General features: G+C 44.4%; 1 long non-coding RNA gene across 1 annotated transcript; it reads left to right on the top strand.

The window, feature by feature from the left end:
- Positions 1 to 585: 585 nt before the first annotated feature.
- LOC310766313 lies at positions 586 to 18,653 on the top strand. The gene is made up of 3 exons (XR_014550052.1): positions 586 to 666; positions 10,002 to 10,111; positions 18,267 to 18,653. It is a non-coding gene; the product is annotated as an uncharacterized lncRNA (long non-coding RNA).
- The last annotated feature ends 356 nt before the right edge of the window (positions 18,654 to 19,009 follow it).

The following is a 19,009-nucleotide window of genomic DNA, read 5'->3' as shown; positions in this document are numbered from 1 at the left end:
CAGGAGCTGGGACAGAGCAACGGGAGCTCACTTCATTGTGGGGATTCGAACCGCCGACCTTCTGATCGGCAAGCCCATGAGGCTCAGTGGCTGGGCTGATGCACACAAAATATGTCAAAAGGGCATGTGACCTACACCCTGGGGAGTGATGCCCTTTGACCTACACCCTGGGGAGTGATGAATTTTGGGGCTTATGTCTAGCAAGAAGGAGAACCCAGCAATGGCTTTTCTGGATGGTTTGCAGGACTGCAATGAGATCAGTAGGTTAGCAAGATGGTTTTCTTGTGAAGGGAGCAATAACCATTATTAGAAGGAAGGTGGGTTGTGGCTTGCAGGTACTCGAGCTCTGCTTGTTAATTAGGACTTTGAGACTTGAATCCCCCTCCAGAGAGGACCATGATCAGAAATAATCACCTTCTGCACGCCTGGCGAGAGAGCACTTTGTGATTCCCCGATTACCAAAAAGGCGATTGTATTATACTGTAGAACTCGAGCTTGCCCTGAATAAACATTGCCTTTCCTTCGCATTAGCAGGTAATGGCAGCAGCTCAGCCATTTTTTCTAATGATCTAAAAATGTAATTGCAGATCATGGGTTCCAGGTTCGTGGGGATTTCTTGGCGGAAGAAAATTCAGGTGTTTGAGGCTACAGCGCTCCGTGCTCAAAGTGTGTGTCTTCTGCAGCTGCTGGGTTTGACTGCAGGAAAGGGTAGAATATACTGAACCTCTGGTTCTGCAGAGGAAACAGCAGGAGCTCGAAGTACAAAACAGGGAGTGGTGAACTTGTTTGAGAAAATAGGGCACATTTAGTGGAGCACCTCCTTTCTCATACGCTTCCACACCTCCTTTCTTCCTTAAACAAAACTCCTTTCTTTGCCATCTCATTTCCCAGACTCTTACCTGCTTCTCATAGAGTCATGGGATTGTAGGATCAGACAAGACCCTCAAGGATCATTTAGTCCAACACCTTGCAATGGAGGAATCACAGCTAAATAATCCCTGATGGATGACTACCCAACCTATGCTTAAAAACATCCCGTGAAGTACAGCCCACCACCTTCCCACCCCTCCCACAGCTACAATCCCCAGAGTTCCCTGTGAAGAAGGATGGATGGTTAAACCAGTCCAGAAATGGTATCTGTGGGGAGGAGGGTGGAATAAGGGCCTCCTAATATGGGACACGGGTGGTGCTGTGGGTTAAACCATGGAGCCTAGGACTTGCTGATCAGAAGGTCGGCGGTTCGAATCCCCGCAATGGGGTGAGCTCCCATTGCTCAGTCTCTGCTCCTGCCAACCTAGTAGTTCGAAAGCATGTCAAAGTGAAAGTAGATAAATAGGTACCGCTCCAGCGGGAAGGTAAACAGCGTTCCGTGCGCTGCTCTAGTTTGCCAGAAGCGGCTTAGTCATGCTGGCCACATGACCCGGAAGCTGTACGCCGGCTCCCTTGGCCAATAAAGTGAGATGAGCACTGCAACCCCAGAGTCAGCCACGACTGGACCTAATGGTTAGGGTTCCCTCTACCTTTACCTTTAACAAAGCCACTTCCGCCTTAAGGAGGATTTGGGGTTGAGGGCTTCATGGGCCCTCCATGTGCACAGGGGGGTGGGAGGCCAGCCCCACACAATTGGGGGATTCTCAGCTGCGTCACCCCCTAGGCAGCCAATCGGGTTGGTCCGGGGGCGTGGCCTGCCCCATAAAGGCAGGACGCAGCCAGGGATCTCCCTCTTTGTCCTCTTGGGCTAGTCACACTTCTCTGAAGTCTCTCAGCCCCACTCACCTCACAGAGTGTTTGTTGTCTTCTCCAAGTGGGAGCTGCTGGCAGGCTGGTAGCAGAAGCACTGTTCTGAGGGGACTCTGTGATAAAGCTGCTAAGTCCGACTCCCATCTTCGTTCCATGCTGGAGCACCTACTTGTCTCCCTCTTTTCCTCCAAGCTCCCAGTCTCCAGTGCCTCCCAGATCTCCTTCTCCTCTGTGGTGTGTCCGGTTGTCCACCACCAGGATTCTGGATCCAAATCATCTTCCTCTGGGCTTTCCCTGAGTGGCTCTGCATCAGGCAGTTTCCACCATTCCTCCTCATCTAGCCAGTGTCTAACAGGGCAGCTGGTTGGGCACTGTGAGACCAGGATGCTAGGCTAGATGGACCATTGGCCTGATGGCCTGATCCAGCATGGCCCTTCTTATGTCCTTACTTTCTTATGCCCCTGAAAGGTTCCCCAGATTGAAATGCTGCCTTCATATTGACAAAGGCTCCCCAGCCCTGGCATAAGGAAACATAATAATAATAATAATAATAATAATAATAATAATAATAATAATAATAGTTTATTATTTATACCCCACCCATCTGTGGCTCCCAACAGAATATTAAAAACACAATAGTTTCCCTTCAACCTCACATGCTCATTTTAGGATCAAGCTATCAAAACAGTGGCTTCTTCCAACTGCAATTTACCTGATTTGGCACTCATGATCTGCCGCTTCCTATCAACATATAATTTAGAATTGTCAGAGCAGCTATTGCATCTTAATCATATTACTGAAATTAATGAGGTCCAAAACTATGTAAAGACATGGTTTGATTATTAGGTGTCACATCGTCTCATCAGTAAGCATGAGTGTTGGGCATTGATATGAGGGTGGCCTTGAGAACTTTAGATTGGCTGCATATGTTTATTTATCAAAGAGAATTTTTACTGGATTAATTTTTTTACCTGAAAACCGAGGCGAGGCAGAGAGACAAGAAGTGATTTTCTTTTGAAGGCAATTAGAAATATTCCTTCTTACGTTGAGATTAAATTAGCTAAAACACAAGAATGCATAACATCCTGACTAGACTATTGCAATAATAATAATAATAATAATAATAATAATAATAATAATAATAATAATAATTTATTATTTGTACCCCAGCCACTCTGGGCGGCTTCCAACAAAGATGAAAGATACACTAAAATGTCACATATTAAAAACTTCCCTGAACAGGGCTGCCTTCAGATGTCTTCTGAATGTCAGGTAGATGTTTATCGCTTTGACATCTGATGAGAGGGCGTTCCACAGGGTGGGCGCCACTACCGAGAAGGCCCTCTGACTGGTTCCCTGTAACTTGGCCTCTCGCAGTGAGGGAACCGCCAGAAGGCCCTCGGAGCTGGACCTCAGTGTCCAGGCAGAACAATGGGGGAGGAGACGCTCCTTCAGATATACTGGGCCGAGGCCGTTTAGGGTTTTAAAGGTCAGCACCAACACTTTGAATTGTGCTCGGAAATGTACTGGGAGCCAATGTAGGTCTTTCAAGACTGGTGTTATATGGTCTTGGCGGCCGCTCCCAGTCACCAGTCTAGCTGCCGCATTCTGGATTAGTTGTAGATTCCGGGTCACCTTCAAAGGTAGCCCCACGTAGAGCACATTGCAGTAGTCCAAGCGGGAGATAACCAGAGCATGTACCACTCTGGCGAGACAGTCTGCAGGCAGATAGGGTCTCAGCCTACGTACCAGATGGAGCTGGTAAACAGCTGCCCTGGATACAGATTTGACCTGTGCCTCCATGGACAGCTGTGAGTCCAAAATGACTCCCAGGCTGTGCACCTGGTCCTTCAGGGGCACAGTTACCCCATTCAGGACCAGGGAATCCTCCACACCTGCCCGCCTCCTGTCCCCCAAAAACAGTACTTCTGTCTTGTCAGGATTCAACCTCAATCTGTTAGCCGCCATCCATCCTCCAACTGCCTCCAGACACTCACACAGGACCTTCACCGCCTTCACTGGTTCTGATTTAAAAGAGAGGTAGAGCTGGGTATCATCCGCATACTGATGAACACCCAGCCCAAACCTCCTGATGATCTCTCCCAGCGGCTGCATGTAAATGTTGAAAAGCATGGGGGAGAGGACAGAACCCTGAGGCACCCCACAAGTGAGAGCCCAGGGGTCTGAACACTCATCCCCCACCACCACTCTCTGAACACGGCCCAGGAGGAAGGAGCGGAACCACTGTATGACAGTGCCCCCAGCTCCCAGCCCCTCAAGAGCCATTCAGGAGCTTCAGGTAGGACAGAGTTTGGCAGCCCATTTCTTGGCAGGTTCAGATTTGCTTCCTCACTGCCCAGAATCAGCTCCAATGGCTGCCAATTTGCATCAATGCCCAGTTGTAAATGTTGACCTTTCAGAGCTCCAAGAAGCTTGGATGTTTATCATTCTAGGAAATGTTGCCTTCTGCATGAGTTTCCCTGGACCATTTAGCATCTTCTGAGGAGATCCTACCCCATATTTCACCTCATTTAGAGTCTAAACTACGGAGCGAAAGCCTGTTGGCACAGAGCGGGGATCTCTTTAGGTAATAGACGAGGGGGAAGGAAGTGTTTGGGTTACAGTGGGTGAGCCATGGGGTGGATACTGTTGCTAAGCCCATATGGCTGTTTTCGTTCGCTGGGTGTAAGGATGGGGGAGCGACACAATTCGAATCACTTTTAAAGGTGAATCTCCCTAATTTGCACTTTTTGAAGCAATGCGTGAACCGAAACACAGGCATCCTGTGAACTTCTCTGAATTTTGCAGTTGTACTGCACTTCACCAGCCAAGTAATGAGTAAAAAGAAAGAGTAAAGTGTACATAAAGATAACGGTAAAGGGACCCCTGACCATTAGGTCCAGTCGTGGCTGACTCTGGGGTTGCGGCGCTCATCTCGCTTTATTGGCCAAGGGAGCTGGCGTACAGCTTCCGGGTCATGTGGCCAGTATGACTAAGCCACTTCTGGAGAACCAGAGCAGTGCACGGAAATGCCGTTTACCTTCCCGCTGGAGCGGTACCTATTTATCTACTTGCACTTTGATGTGCTTTTGAACTGCTAGGTTGGCAGGAGCAAGGACGAAACAACGGGAGCTCATCCCATCATGGGGATTCGAACTGCCGACCTTCTGATCGGCAAGTCCTAGGCTCTGTGGTTTAACCCACAGCGCCACCTGCGTCCCTAAAGTGTACATAAAAATGTGTTATTTGTGAAAATAATGTGCAAATGGCCAAAGCTGACCCGAGGCTCAAAAAAAGAAGCATGTGTTGTCACACAAATTGAGTTTATAACGATGCTCTTTTTCCTGGGGTGACGCAGGGGTATGCATACCCCTAAACATTTTGTGAATCTAAGTTTGCCCTCATTGAAGGGCAGTATTTCAATATGAGTAGGAAAATGAGAGTACCCCTAAACATTTTTTTTTTTTTAAAGAAAAAAGGACTGGCTAATAATATATAGATTCCATACCCTTCAACATTTCTTCAAAGAAAATAGGTACGTCCTAGTCAACAACAATAACAATATTTATACCCCACCTATCAGACTGGGTTGCCCCAACCACTCTGGGTGGCTTCCAACATATATAAAAACGTAATAAAACATTAAACATTGAAAAACTTCCCTATACATGGCTGCCTTCAGATGTCTTCTGAAGGTTGTATAGTTAATTATCTCCTTAGCTCAGGGGTTGAATAACTCCATACCCTCCAACATTTCTCTGATGAAAATAGGGACATCCTAAGGAAAACCGGGACATTGCAGGGTCAAATCAGAAACCGGGATGGCTTCTGTTAATCTGGTGCCATCCCTGGAAAATAGGGACACTTGGAGGGTTTGAGATTTCCCATTCTGAACCTGAGGGCTGTGAAGAGCGGGCGATTGGGCCTTGCTGAGTTTTGCCCCAATGAAATCTCTATTTGTGTCCTCCATTCTAAAAATCTGACCTGGAACCCTAACATCTCCCCTTCACCTCACCTATGATTGTGTAATACTCCCAGTACATTTCTGACCACAATTAAAAGTGTTGGTGCTGACCTTTAAAGCCCTAAATGGCCTTGTCCCAGTAGACCTGAAGGAGCGTCTCCACCCCCATCATTCAGACCAGACACTGAGATCCAGCACCAAGGGCCTTCTGGTGGTCCCCTCATTGCGAGATGTGAGGTTACAGGGAACCAGGCAGAGGGCCTTCTCTGTAGTGGCATCCACCCTGTGGAACGTCCTCCCATCAGATGTCAAGGAAATAAACAAATATCTGACTTTTAGAAGACATCTGAAGGCAGCCCTGTTTAGGGAAATTTTTAATATCTGATGTTCTATTGTGCTTTTAATTCTGTTGGGAGCAGCCCAGAGGGGCTGGGGAAGCCCAGCCAGATGAGCATAGTAAATAAATAATAGTAAATAAATACTATTATTATTCTTTTTTTAAATGTCCAGTAGCACTTTAGAGACCAACCAAGTTTGTTCTGGGTATAAGCTTTCATGTGCATGCACACTTCTTCAGATGTATGAAAGCTATTACCCAAAACAAACGTAGTTGATCTCTCAGGTACTACTGGACAATTTTTTAATTTTTTAATTTATTTATTTCAACTGCATCAGACCAACATGGCTACTTACCTGACTCTATTATTATTATTATTATTATTATTATTATTATTATTATTATTATTAATTTTATTCAAAGTTATAACAAAACATATTTTCCAAAAACATATCCTTATTCCCCCCCATTTTTCCTCCCCCCTCCTCCCCCCACAAAACCCATCCCCCCACCCCACCCCCCGACTTCCCTCAGTTCCAGTCTTTGGTTTCTCCAATAATGCTATTTTCTGCATGTTACAGAGTTGTATAGATCCTCCAACTGTTTAGCTAATTATTATCAGTAAAAAAAATTGTGGATGTTTATTCAAAACCTGCCAAGGAGTCCAGTTCGCTTTGTTGCATCTTCAGATACTTTGTGAAAGGTTCCCATTCATCTTTAAAGTCACAGTTATCCTTATGTGTCAATTTTGCCAGTTCTGCATAATCCATCAGTTTTTCTTGCCATGATTCTTTAGTTGGGATTTCTTCAGTCTTCCATCCTTGTGCTACCAGAACTCTCGCGGCCGTTGTCACATACATGAAGATGTTTTTCAACTTTTTTGGCAGGTCTTTCCCTACAATCCCCAACAAAAATGCCTCGGGTTTTTTAACAAATGTTAAATGGAACATTTTTTTCAGTTCATTCTATATCATTTCCCAAAATTTTTTAATTACAATCCCACCACATATGATAAAATATTAATATGGGGACCGTGAACCTGTGGCCCTCTGAATGTTTGCTGGACTCCAGCTCCTAGTATCCCTGACCATCGCCCATGACAGCTAGGAATGATGGGAGTTGGAGCCCAATGACATCTGGTGGGCCATAGGTTCGCTATTCCTGCTACAGTAATGCACTCAAAGGCACCAGCCCCCCAGTGCTCAGCTGACTGCAAAGTTCTTGCTGGAGGCGACAGAAGGGCAGGCCCTGATTTTTTGCACCGGGAAGCAACTTGTACGGAATTTCCATCTCAACTAATAATCAATTTATGTAAATGCAATGCATTACATATGCGCGTCTAATTTGGCTGCTTGAGATTATGACAAGCACCATTAAGCCTTCCCCCATTACATTGGAAGTGGCGAGAGAGAGAGGGTGACAATTTCCTTTAAAAAGATGTTTGTTGTGATGACCTTTTTAGCAAAAAAAATAGCAGCGAACTGTAGCGCTGTAATCTTTTCTTTGAAATGTGGATTTCTGCCCAACATTTTAATACTGTGGTGCACTTACTGGAATGCTTATGCTTCGACCTTTAGGGTCACTGGATTGTGACTGAATAGAATAAAGTTAGAGAGGGAGCAGAAAAGAGAGAGCTTTATTTGCATTAAGCACATTAACGTCTCACTGCTGACGGTGTTCCTATTATATTTCACTTCAATACAGCTGAAGTATGTTTTTAAAAGATCAACTTCCCCCTCCTTTAGTGATTGTATATGGGACAGGTAAGGTCATATATGGTGCAGTGCAAGCCTTAGGTGCAACTCTTTGCAAGTTGCACCCATCGTCCAATCACCGTCTGTTCGCCTGCACAGTTTGATTTCAAACTGCACAGGCAAAAGTGGGTTGCCGGGTGTCATTGTGACTTTAGGTGATTGACAGGTGGGCATTGCCACTCACCTATCCAATTTAGCCCATGGAGGAGAAAAGGTTTCTGTTCGCCAGCTGGATCCACCCCTGCCTTGAAATCTGCATTGCTTCTTTTTTAAAAAATAATAATAATCATTTTTACTGATTTTCCAATAAAAACAGCCTAAACTAAAACGTATCCACATCATAATCCAATTAAAAACAAGAAACTAAAATATAAAAAAGAACAATTTGTAATCCAAATTTTAATTATTAATTTTTCCCTGCTCCCCATAGTCTGGACCTCTGAAGCATATCTCCAAATCTTCAGTCCTGCCTCTTCTCTTTATTTTCATATTTTCCGCCTTCTGGTCTTAATGCTTTAAAGTTCTCCATCCCTGGCTATGCAATTCTCAATCATGTCAAAAATCATGTGTCCTTTCATCCACCGAGTACAGCTTTATTTGTAAATATATTTTTTTTCAACTGTCTATTTACCAGCGCAGCTTTTCCTGACTTCATTCCAATCTTCCAATCTGGGCTGTTGTCCAAGTTTATCATTTGAAGTTTAACGGCGCAGCAGCTCCCAAGTTGTTAAATCACTCTAATCCGGGCTGGAAATCTGCATTGCTTCAACCACCATTCTTCTTGTCCTCATCACCAGAAGACAGAACCAGTGACCTTCCATTGAATCAGGTCATTGGTCCATCTAACCCACCATTCCCTTGCTGTGAATCTCTTGTGTTGGGTTTCTCCTGTCATCTTTAGACCAGAGATGTCAAGAATTGACCCTGAGACCGTCTGCATGCAAAGACCATGCTATGATACAGGTCTATTTCCCTTTTTGTTTTAATGGTGGTGGGACATTGGCTCATCTATCCTGGTGGTAACTCAATGCCACAATATGTGGTGATGGCCACTGGATTTGATGGATTTTAAAGGGGATTAGACATTCATGAATGATAAGGCAATCCATGGGCATTCCTAGTTGCAATGGCAGTATGCTACCTTCAGAATCAGGGGTAAAAATCAGGTCTCTGCATACCAGTTGCTGGAGAACCTAAGCAAGAGAAGACCATTGCTCTTATACGTTATACTCAGCTTGTGGAGCTCCCAGAACCATCTGTTTGGTCACTGTGGGCAGCAGAGGTGATTGAAGAAGAAGAAGAGTTTGGATTTGATATCCGGCCTTTCACTCCCTTTAAGGAGTCTCAAAGCGGCTAACATTCTCCTTTCCCTTCCTCCCCACCTCTGTGAGGTGAGTGGGGCTGAGAGACTTCAAAGAAGTGTGACTGGCCCAAGGTCACCCAGCAGCTGCATGTGGAGGAGCGGAGACGCGAACCCGGTTCCCCAGATTAGGAGACTACCGCTCTTAACCACTACACCATACTGGCTCTCACTGTATAAAGTGTATAAAGTGAAATGCATGAACACACAAGGGAACCTGTCAAATTTGCAACACACAAATGTCATCCCAGGACACTTGCTAGGAAACTGGGATTGTCTGCAGCCCCCTGTAAACATTACATTCATGGGCAAATTTGGGTTTGCTAAAGTATGCCCTGTGAAGCAGTCCTCAAACGCTGGCTCCATCTTCATGCCATTAAGAAAAATTAGACTATACAATATTCAAGGTCCTCTGATGACTTAATTTAAATGCATATTCTTTAAAACCTCTAGTGAGGGCTTCATTTTAATCTACTTCGTTTGCATATTAATCAAAGCCACGTTTTAAAAATGTGAGTTTGAGCTTGCCGAAGCCATCAATCAACAATGGAGCGGGGCTTTGTGTTAATGTGCAAAATGGCAGCCCGTTTCCATAAATCATTGTGGTGGGAAAGGGTCACAGGAAGCTGTTCTTCTCAATATTTCCACCAATTCTGTCCTCTGGAGAACATGCTTCTTTACCACCACCACCACCACCTTGGACTCAAGTGAAACTAGAGTCACAGAATCATGCTCATATTCTAAAACATGCAAGCAGTGTCAGGTGAAACATACATAGGGGCATATTGATTGAACTTATCCAGGACAATCTTTCACTCCTCCCCATTTTGGAAATGTGCTTTCCAGGATAATTTGGTGAAACGTTGATGTTACCCCCCCCCATTAAATTCCAGTGGAGTTCCATTTAAAGGAGAGTAGAAAGCACTCTCTGTTCCACTAAGGGAAGAGCTATTTGGGTGAGCTGTGGGGGAAAAGGGGCAGGCATTTGGCATGGGCTGGGTTTGGGAGGGTTTGGGGTGAACTGTGGAAGAAGGAGTGGAAGTGGGTGGGATTTGGTCAGGTGTGGAGGAAGGTGGTGACCAGGTGTGGTGGGGTTTGTGAGCAGAGAGAGGTGGGGAAGCAAGCCTGTGTGTGTGTGTGTGTGTGTGTGTGTGTGTGTGTACCTATTGTAGCTGTAGATCAGGGGTGACCAACTCCCAAGAGACTGCGATCTACTCACAGAATTAATAACTGGCAGTGATCTTCCCCCTTTTTACCGGTTCAGGAAAAAGTTGTTGAGCTTTATTTAGGGAGGTGGAAAGCCCCATTTTTAGGGGTACAGGGCAATGTTCTTGAGCTTTTTTTAGTGAAGAGGAAAGCCCTGATTTTAGATAATTCCAGACTAACCTGAAGGGTTAAACCACACGGGTGGCACTGTGGGTTAAACCACAGAGCCTAGAACTTGCTGATCAGAAGGTCGGCGGTTTGAATCCCCGCGACGGGGTGAGCTCCCATTGCTCGGTCCCTGCTCCTGCCAACCTAGCGGTTCGAAAGCACGTCAAAGTGCAAGTAGATAAATAGGTACTGCTCGGGCGGGAAGGTAAATGGCGTTTCCATGCGCTGCTCTAGTTTGCCAGAAGCGGCTTAGTCATGCTGGCCACATGACCCGGAAGCTATACGCCGGCTCCCTCGTCCAATAAAGTGAGATGAGCGCCACAACCCCAGAGTCAGCCATGACTGGACCTAATGGTCAGGGGTCTCTTTACCTTTAACCTCAAGGGAGAAAGAGCAACAGCCACTCACCAACAGATCACTGGGTAAACTCCGTCTTCCATTCTGCAGATCGTGCAACAATGGAGTGTGGAGTGACAGGGCAGGGCCGGATTCTATTTTACTTACGCTAAGGAAAAGGACCCTGTGATCGACCGCAATCTACCAAAACCTCCTGGACATCTACCAGTAGATTGTGATTGACCTGTTGGACATCCCTGCTGTAGATGTTTCAAGATTTGCACCCATAATGGAAACCCATTTGGATGTACATAGAAGATGAAATCCTAGAAAGGTGTGATGCCTCAGGATTAAGTGGGGGCTATGGGGCACACAGGGGAAGGAGAGGAGGTGAAGTTCCACTGGGTGGGTGGAAGTCGTTCCATCTCTGCAATGACTTCACTGGATTCAACCCTGTGCTTCTGGAACTCCAGCTCTTCATGAGGCTTGACCCTAACCCAACTATTTTACATTGAGGCAGCTTTCAAAAGTAGTTTGGGGTTGCATGAGTGGGTGGGGCAGGAATCAAAATTCTCCCCAGGTTTGGCCAAACCTGCGGGCACACACCTAAAGTATCTTGCTGGATCCCCACCAGACAAAAACAGAGTACTAATTGCAAGCAACAAATTGCAAATGCATGAACTAACAAATTATGCGCTGTAATTTCACAAATGACTAATTGTTATTATGAAGTATGAATTAATGTGTAAAATAAGTTTGACAGCCCCTTAAGAGATTAAGATTTATGACAGCTGCAGGGTAATAGCTTCACTTGGAATGTTCTCTTCAGCTCCAACTGCCGAAGCGCCTGGGTTTTTGTTGTTTCTTTTGTAGAAGGCATTGTTTTAAGGTCATCCCAAATGCGTCGTTAGGGAGGCACTGCTTAAACAATGACATGCACAGTTTCTTTATACTGAGATGCATACTACGGCCATCCTTAAAAGTATCTATAAGGGCCACCCCCACTCCCCCATCTGGGGACCCTGATTAGTCACTACGTGACTGAGGATGACCCAGGGCATGTCCAATCCAATGTAGATCAATTCCCAGGAGACACCCAACCCAATTAAATGGGACTAATGTTTAACTGGGACACGGGTGGCACTGTGGTCTAAACCACTGAGCCTCTTGGGCTTGCCGATCAGGAGGTCGGCGGTTCGAATCCCTGCGATGGGGTGAGCTCCCATTGCTTGGTCCCAGCTCCTGCCAACCTAGCAGTTCGAAAGCACACCAGCGCAAGTAGATAAATAGGTACCACTCTGGCAGGAAGGTAAACGGCATTTCCATGCGCTGCTCTGGTTTCAGTGCTCTGGAAAAACTGTCTGCGGACAAACGCCGGCTCCCTCGTCCTGAAAGCAAGATGAGTGCCATACCCCATAGTTGCATTTGGCTGGACTTAACCATTCAGGGGTCCTTTACCTTTAATGTTTAACTGGGAGCTTTTAAACCCTAATTAATCATATGGGCAGAAGGGTTGAGAGATCCACAGGAGCAACAGATCTGGTCTCCATGGAATGCATTGCCTGCCACTGCTACCTCTGCGACTGTGGCAGTGACAGTTGTGCCATGCTCCTTGGACGCCATATTTGTTGCTTCCTTGACAGCCCCCCCCAATGCCATCTCTACAGCAGCCTCTTGGTGAACAGAAGGCATGTCTGGTCTCCTTTTAACCCTAGGGTTTGGGGGAGACCATCACTAGCACCTCCCATTTGTCAAGAGGCCATTGTGCATCTCACATCCATGATGGCCTCTTGGCAAATAGGAGTTCCTACTGGTCCCATGGACTGCAAGAAGACCCAGTCTATCCATTCTTAAGGAAATCAGCCCTGAGTGCTCACTGGAAGGACAGATCCTGAAGCTGAGGCTCCAAGACTTTGGCCACCTCATGAGAAGAGAAGACTCCCTGGAAAAGACCCTGATGTTGGGAAAGAGTGAGGGCACAAGGAGAAGGGGATGACAGAGGACCAGATGGTTGGACAGTGTTCTCAAAGCTACCAGCTTGAGTTTGACTAAACTGCGGGAGGTAGTGGAAGACAGGAGGGCCTGGTGTGCTCTGGTCCATGGGGTCACAAAGAGGCGGACACGACTAAACGACTAAACAACAACTGGTCCCTAGTGAGGAAATGGGGGGGACTGCCCTCTGGGGTCTCTTGGCCTCTACACTGACCCTGTATGATTTAGAGTGGGGTCCCTTTCCCCCCATGTTGTCCTTTGATTACCAGTACAACCATTGGGCAAGGTTCATAGAATCATGGAACTGTAGAGTTGGCAAGGACCATAAGGGTCATCTAGTCCAACTCTCTGCAATGCAGGAAATCTTTTGCCTAGCATGAGGCTTGAACTCCAAACCCTGAGATTGAGTCTCATGCGCTACCAGCTGTCCTATCCAGCTGATCTAGCAATATGTTACCATCAGATCCAGAGGCTGTATGCTTCTGAAATGACAATTTCAGATCCTCCAAGTGTCCCTATTTTCCAGGGACAGTCCCGCATTTACAAAAGCCACCTGGGTTTCTGATTTGATCCTGGAACATCTCACTTTTCCTTAGGACGTCCCTATTTTCATTGGAGAAATGTTGGAGTGTATGGAGTTATGCGACCCCCGAGCCAAGGAGATAAGTAACTATACAACCTTTAGAAGACATCTGAAGGCAGCCCTGTACTGGGTTTATATTTTGAATGTTTAATGTTTTTATTGTATTTTATATATGCTCAAAGCCATAAATAATAAAAATAAAATTATGGAGAAATGTTGGAGGGTATGTGATCATCATTCTGTGAGTGCCCCCTCCATTAGAGGTCCAGAGGGTGGCAACCCAAGAACAGGCCTTTTCTATGGCAGCTCCTCATTTATTAAATGCTCTCCGCAGGGAGGGACACCTGATGCTTTCATTACATATATTTAGGCACCAGAAAACAAATTCCACTTCAACCAGGACTTCGGCTGTTAAACAATCTATAGCCTTTTAATTGTGTCTGGGGGTGGCTATTGTGTTATGTATTTCATGGTTTTATTCTGTGTTTTTATGTTGTAAATCACCCTGTGATATGCAGATGGAGAGTTTAATTTTTATTAAGAATAAGAATAAGAATATAGATGTTTTCCAAACCAAGATGCGAACCAAAACACAACTATCCTTTCACATTCACATATCTCTGAATTTTGCAGCAGAAATATGCCAAAAGGCTTTATTTGGGGAAAGTGCACACAGAACTGCATAGAGCAATGAAAACATGTGTTATGCTTGAGAACATTATTTGTAATCATGTGCAGATTAGGCAAAACGGTCTGCAGAAGTGGGTATGTTAGGAGGAATTCACACAGAAAATATGTGTGAATTTTCACGCAGACTTTTTTTTTAAAAAGGATTTGCAACCTTATGGAGAATGGATTTAAGATGGGAGTGGGGAGGACCCAGGAGAAACCAGAATTGACATATTCATCCATCCCTAACTTTGTGTATGTTCCTTGGCTTTCCTTGGCGCAGAAATGCTATTAATTTGGTTCAGAGCATGGAGTTGTAAAACACACAATATTTTTAGCTACACCTGAAGTTCCCTTGGGGATGGCATGCAGCTCAAAGCTAGCGTCCCAGATCTGAACTTCTACAACCATTTCTCAGGCTCGCTGTGCCAATTTTCACCTTTGGAGGCAATCCAGTTTTTTGACTGAAGCCACCTCCATTTCATTTCCCAACCACCTTCTGAGATGAAAAGCTGGCCAGATGTTCCACCTGCTCATTATGCAGCATCTGTCTATCAAGGCCAGCAGGAAGCCGCAGCAAGAGCCATGGTTAAGCAAACAGGGGAGGAAAATGGAACATAAACATCGTGATGTGAAAATTTGCAAGGTGCAGTTCAAGGAGAAGCCCTTGGATTGCTGCTATTATTATTTCCCTGCGCAGAAACGTACATGCGAAATGATTCCAGACAGGCAATTGCTATTTTGGAGAAAAGCTTGGTACAAATCCATGCTATTGCATACTGTTATAATGCAAAGAGGCCTGCTGGATCAGACCAAAAGCCAGCCTGCATGCTGTTCTTGAAAGACCTACATTGGCTCCCAGTATGTTTCCAAGCACAATTCAAAGTGTTGGTACTGACCTTTAAAGCCCTAAACGGCCTCGGTCCTGTATACCTGAAGGAGCGTCTCCACCCCCATTGTTCAGCCCAGATACTGAGGTCCAGCGCAGAGGGCCTTCTGGCAGTTTCCTCACAGCAAGAAATGAGGTTACAGGGAAGAAGGCAGAGGGCCTTCTCGGTGGTGGCGCCCGCCCTGTGGAATGCCCTCCCAGCAGATGTCAAGGCAATAAACAACTATCTGACATTTAGAAGACATCTGAAGGCAGCCCTGTTTAGGGAAGTTTTTAATGACTGATGTTTTAATGTGTTTTTAATCTTTTGTTGGAAGCTGCCCAGAGTGGCTGGGGAAACCCAGCCAGGTGGGCGGGGTAGAAGTAATTTTATTATTATTATTATTATTATTATTATTATTATTATTATTATTATTAGTTGACCAACTGGGTCTTGCCTCTGGGAATCCCCCAAACCAATAGTTTTCCCCCAGTCATAATCCAAAAGCAATTGCATATTCTCCAACATTTCTCCGATGAAAATAGAGACATCCTATTTAATAATAATAATAATAATAATAATAATAATAATAATAATAATAACTATACTCCAATGATTGGGTGATTGGTTCATATACTGTATGTACTTCAAAGCCAATGAAGGACATCGGCATTAACATGTAAACCAAACAAATTTCTTGTTGATTATATGGTGGACTCTTTCCCCTCTGGCTCAACATGGACTCCACCAATTGACAGCAGATCCCTGTGATCTTAGCTCAGTGTTTTGCCTGGTCTTGCAGTTGGTCAGGAATCTTGGTACATACTATGGTAGCAGGGCCAGATTTAGGTTTGATGAGGCCCTAAGCCACTGAAGGTAAAGGGGCCTTTTATATGTTCAGCTGTGCTTTGTCAACAACAAATTGTTGCTGTTTTTTGTGTTGAATAGATGCTATATGGTCATTTATGGACCTAATAGGCATCTAAAGCCATTTGCACATAACAAAATATGTATTTTATCAAAGTAATTGTTGAACTGAAATACAATTAAGAAGAAGTATATTAATAAAGGTAAAGGTACCCCGGACCATTAGGTCCAGTCACAGATGACTCTGGAGTTGCGCGCTCATCTTGCTTTATAGGACGAGGGAGCCAGCGTTTGTCCGCAGACAGCTTCTGGGTCATGTGGCCAGCATGACTAAGCCGCTTCTGGCAAACCAGAGCAGCGCACGGAAATGCTGTTTATCTTCCTGCCGGAGCGGTACCTATTTATCTACTTGCACTTTGAGGTGCTTTCGAACTGCTAGGTGGGCAGGAGCTGGGACCGAAAAACAGGAGCTCACTCCGTCACAGAGATTCAGACCACCGACCTTCTGATCAGCAAGCCCTAGGCTCTGTGGTTTAGACCACAGCACCACCCGCTGTGAAAACAATTAAGAAGAAATACAATTAAGAAGAAGTATATTGGGGGGGGATCCCAAGAGAGTGGGGCGCTAAACTATAGCTTGATTAGCTTATACATAAATCTGGCACTGTATGGTAGGAATGTGGTTTAAAGCACATTTAAAGTCGATGGCTTCCTCCAAGGAATCCTGGGAACTGCAGTTTCCCCCCCCCCCCACAGAACAACAATTCCCAGGACCCTTTTTTTTATATATAAGATATTTATTAAAGCTTTTGGAAATACAACAAGAAAAATAAAAAAACCTCATTTTAAACAAGAAAAGATAAAATACAAAAAAGAAAAAAAGAAAAGTCAAAAAGAAAAAACAACAGAGAATTGAAGTCCATTAAGCAAAAAAGAAAAATCAATAAAAAATACAACAAATCTTCCCATTACTGATCTTTCATTAACTTATTTCCCTGACCTCCTCACACCTCCCTTTTTTGTATTCTAAGTCAATTATCCATTTCAGCAAATCCTTTCCCTCTTTTCAAATTTTTGTCCTGTAAATTTATCTTGAAATTAATATAACTTAACTTTCTCTCCTTTCACCAATTAACAGTCTATTTTTCCTAAATCTTTGTAACATTTCTGCTAAAATCACATAAATTCATTCCAACATCATTCTAACATTCATTAATCTTGCAATGTTTCTGTAAATAGTCTTTGAATTTCTTCCAATCTTCCTCCACCGACTCTTCTCCCTGGTCTCGGATTCTGCCAGTCATTTCCGCCAGTTCCATGTAGTCCATCACCTTCATCTGCCACTCTTCCAGGGTGGGTAGATCTTGTGTCTTCCAGTGCTTTGCAATAAGTATTCTTGCTGCTGTTGTAGCATACATAAAGAAAGTTCTATCCTTCTTTGGCACCAATTGGCCGACCATGCCCAGGAGAAAGGCCTCTGGTTTCTTCAGAAAGGTATATTTAAATACCTTTTTCATTTCGTTATAGATCATCTCCCAGAAAGCCTTAATCCTTGGGCATGTCCACCAAAGGTGAAAGAATGTTCCTTCAGTCTCTTTACATTTCCAACATTTATTATCGGGCAAATGATAAATTTTCGCAAGCTTGACTGGTGTCATGTACCACCTGTATGTCATTTTCATTATATTCTCTCTTAAGGCATTACATGCCGTGAACTTCATACCTGTGGTCCATAACTGTTCCCAGTCAGCCATCATAATGTTATGTCCAACATCTTGTGCCCATTTAATCATAACAGATTTCACCGTTTTATCCTGAGTATTCCATTTCAACAGCAAGTTATACATTCTTGACAAATTCTTAGTTTTGGAATCTAATAGTTCTGTTTCCAATTTTGATTTTTCCACCTGGTAGCCAATTTTTTTTATCCAAATTATATGCCTCCATTATCTGATAATAGTGAAGCCAATCTCACACTCTATTTTTTAATTTTTCAAAACTCTGCAGTTTTAATCTGTTTCCCTCTTGTTCCAAAATTTCCCAATATTTCGGCCATTTGGCCTCCATATTGAGCTTTTTCTGAGCCTTCGCTTCCATTGGTGACAGCCACCTTGGGGTTTTATTTTCAAGCAAATCCTTATATCTTGTCCAAACATTAAACAGTGCTTTTCTGACAATATGGTTTTTAAACGCTTTGTGTGCTTTGACCTTATCATACCACAAATATGAACAATTCCCAGTGTCCTTAACCAACTACAGTTCCCAAGATTCCTTGGAGGTAAGTCGTGTGCTTGGAATGTGTCTTGCATGCTCTTTAAACCTACGGTGAGAATCAGGGGAGTTAATGGGAATAGGAAGCATAATCCTTTATTCCATGCTAATTTCCTTATTTCCCACATGTGACCCCCTCATTTGCTGCAGCAGGGAAGTTTACATGTAGCAAGGGGGTACCTGTTGTCGAAATTGCGTTCGACCAAGCAACTATTCCGGTCGAGTCCTCCGGAATCGCCTCCGACGTGATTAACGACCTGAGCCTTTGATAGACTCCAAGCACGTTCCCCATTCCTCAGAGTATCCAGCACAGGGAAGAGACGAAAAGTTTGAGCTACATGTCTAAAGAGCATTTTATTCCTAACTACGCAGACAGAAAAGAAACATACATGCTCTCTCTGTGAAAGCAGAGAGCAACTAACACAAAGGAACAGGAAACCAGTAACATCACATCCGTCTCCTATCTTCCATGAGACTTCCAACAGCCTGGAATCTCTGGAATGTAAATAGAGTCTTGTGACTCCAAGAGCACTGCACAGTGGCAACACACAGAAACCAACACCTGTATGTTTCCCCCCCTTCAGGGCAAATAGTTTTTTTGTGCATGGGGCTAGGGGTTGGATTTAATAATGGAAATGCCATGGAAGGAAATAGTTAAATTCTACCCTCATAGTGCCATCAGCCTGATCTGATAGCTGCTTCTCCTTGCAAATTCTTTTAGCTTTTTTCTTTCTTTCTAAATTAAGATGAAAGAGATATATGGCAGAACTCTGGCTGCCTTAGTCAGTTTGCTCCACATGAGATCTGTTGATTTCGGACAGTAGATCCAAGCTAATTTGCCAGACAATAGCTAGCCTTTTTCTGCTCAGTATTATGTATGCTGAAATCCCATT

This window comes from Podarcis filfolensis, assembly GCF_964270895.1.
Source record: "Podarcis filfolensis genome assembly, chromosome: 7".
Taxonomy (NCBI): Eukaryota; Metazoa; Chordata; class Lepidosauria; order Squamata; family Lacertidae; genus Podarcis; species Podarcis filfolensis.
The sequence above is the reverse complement of the archived record's forward strand: the minus strand, read 5'-3'. Positions and strand labels throughout refer to the sequence as shown.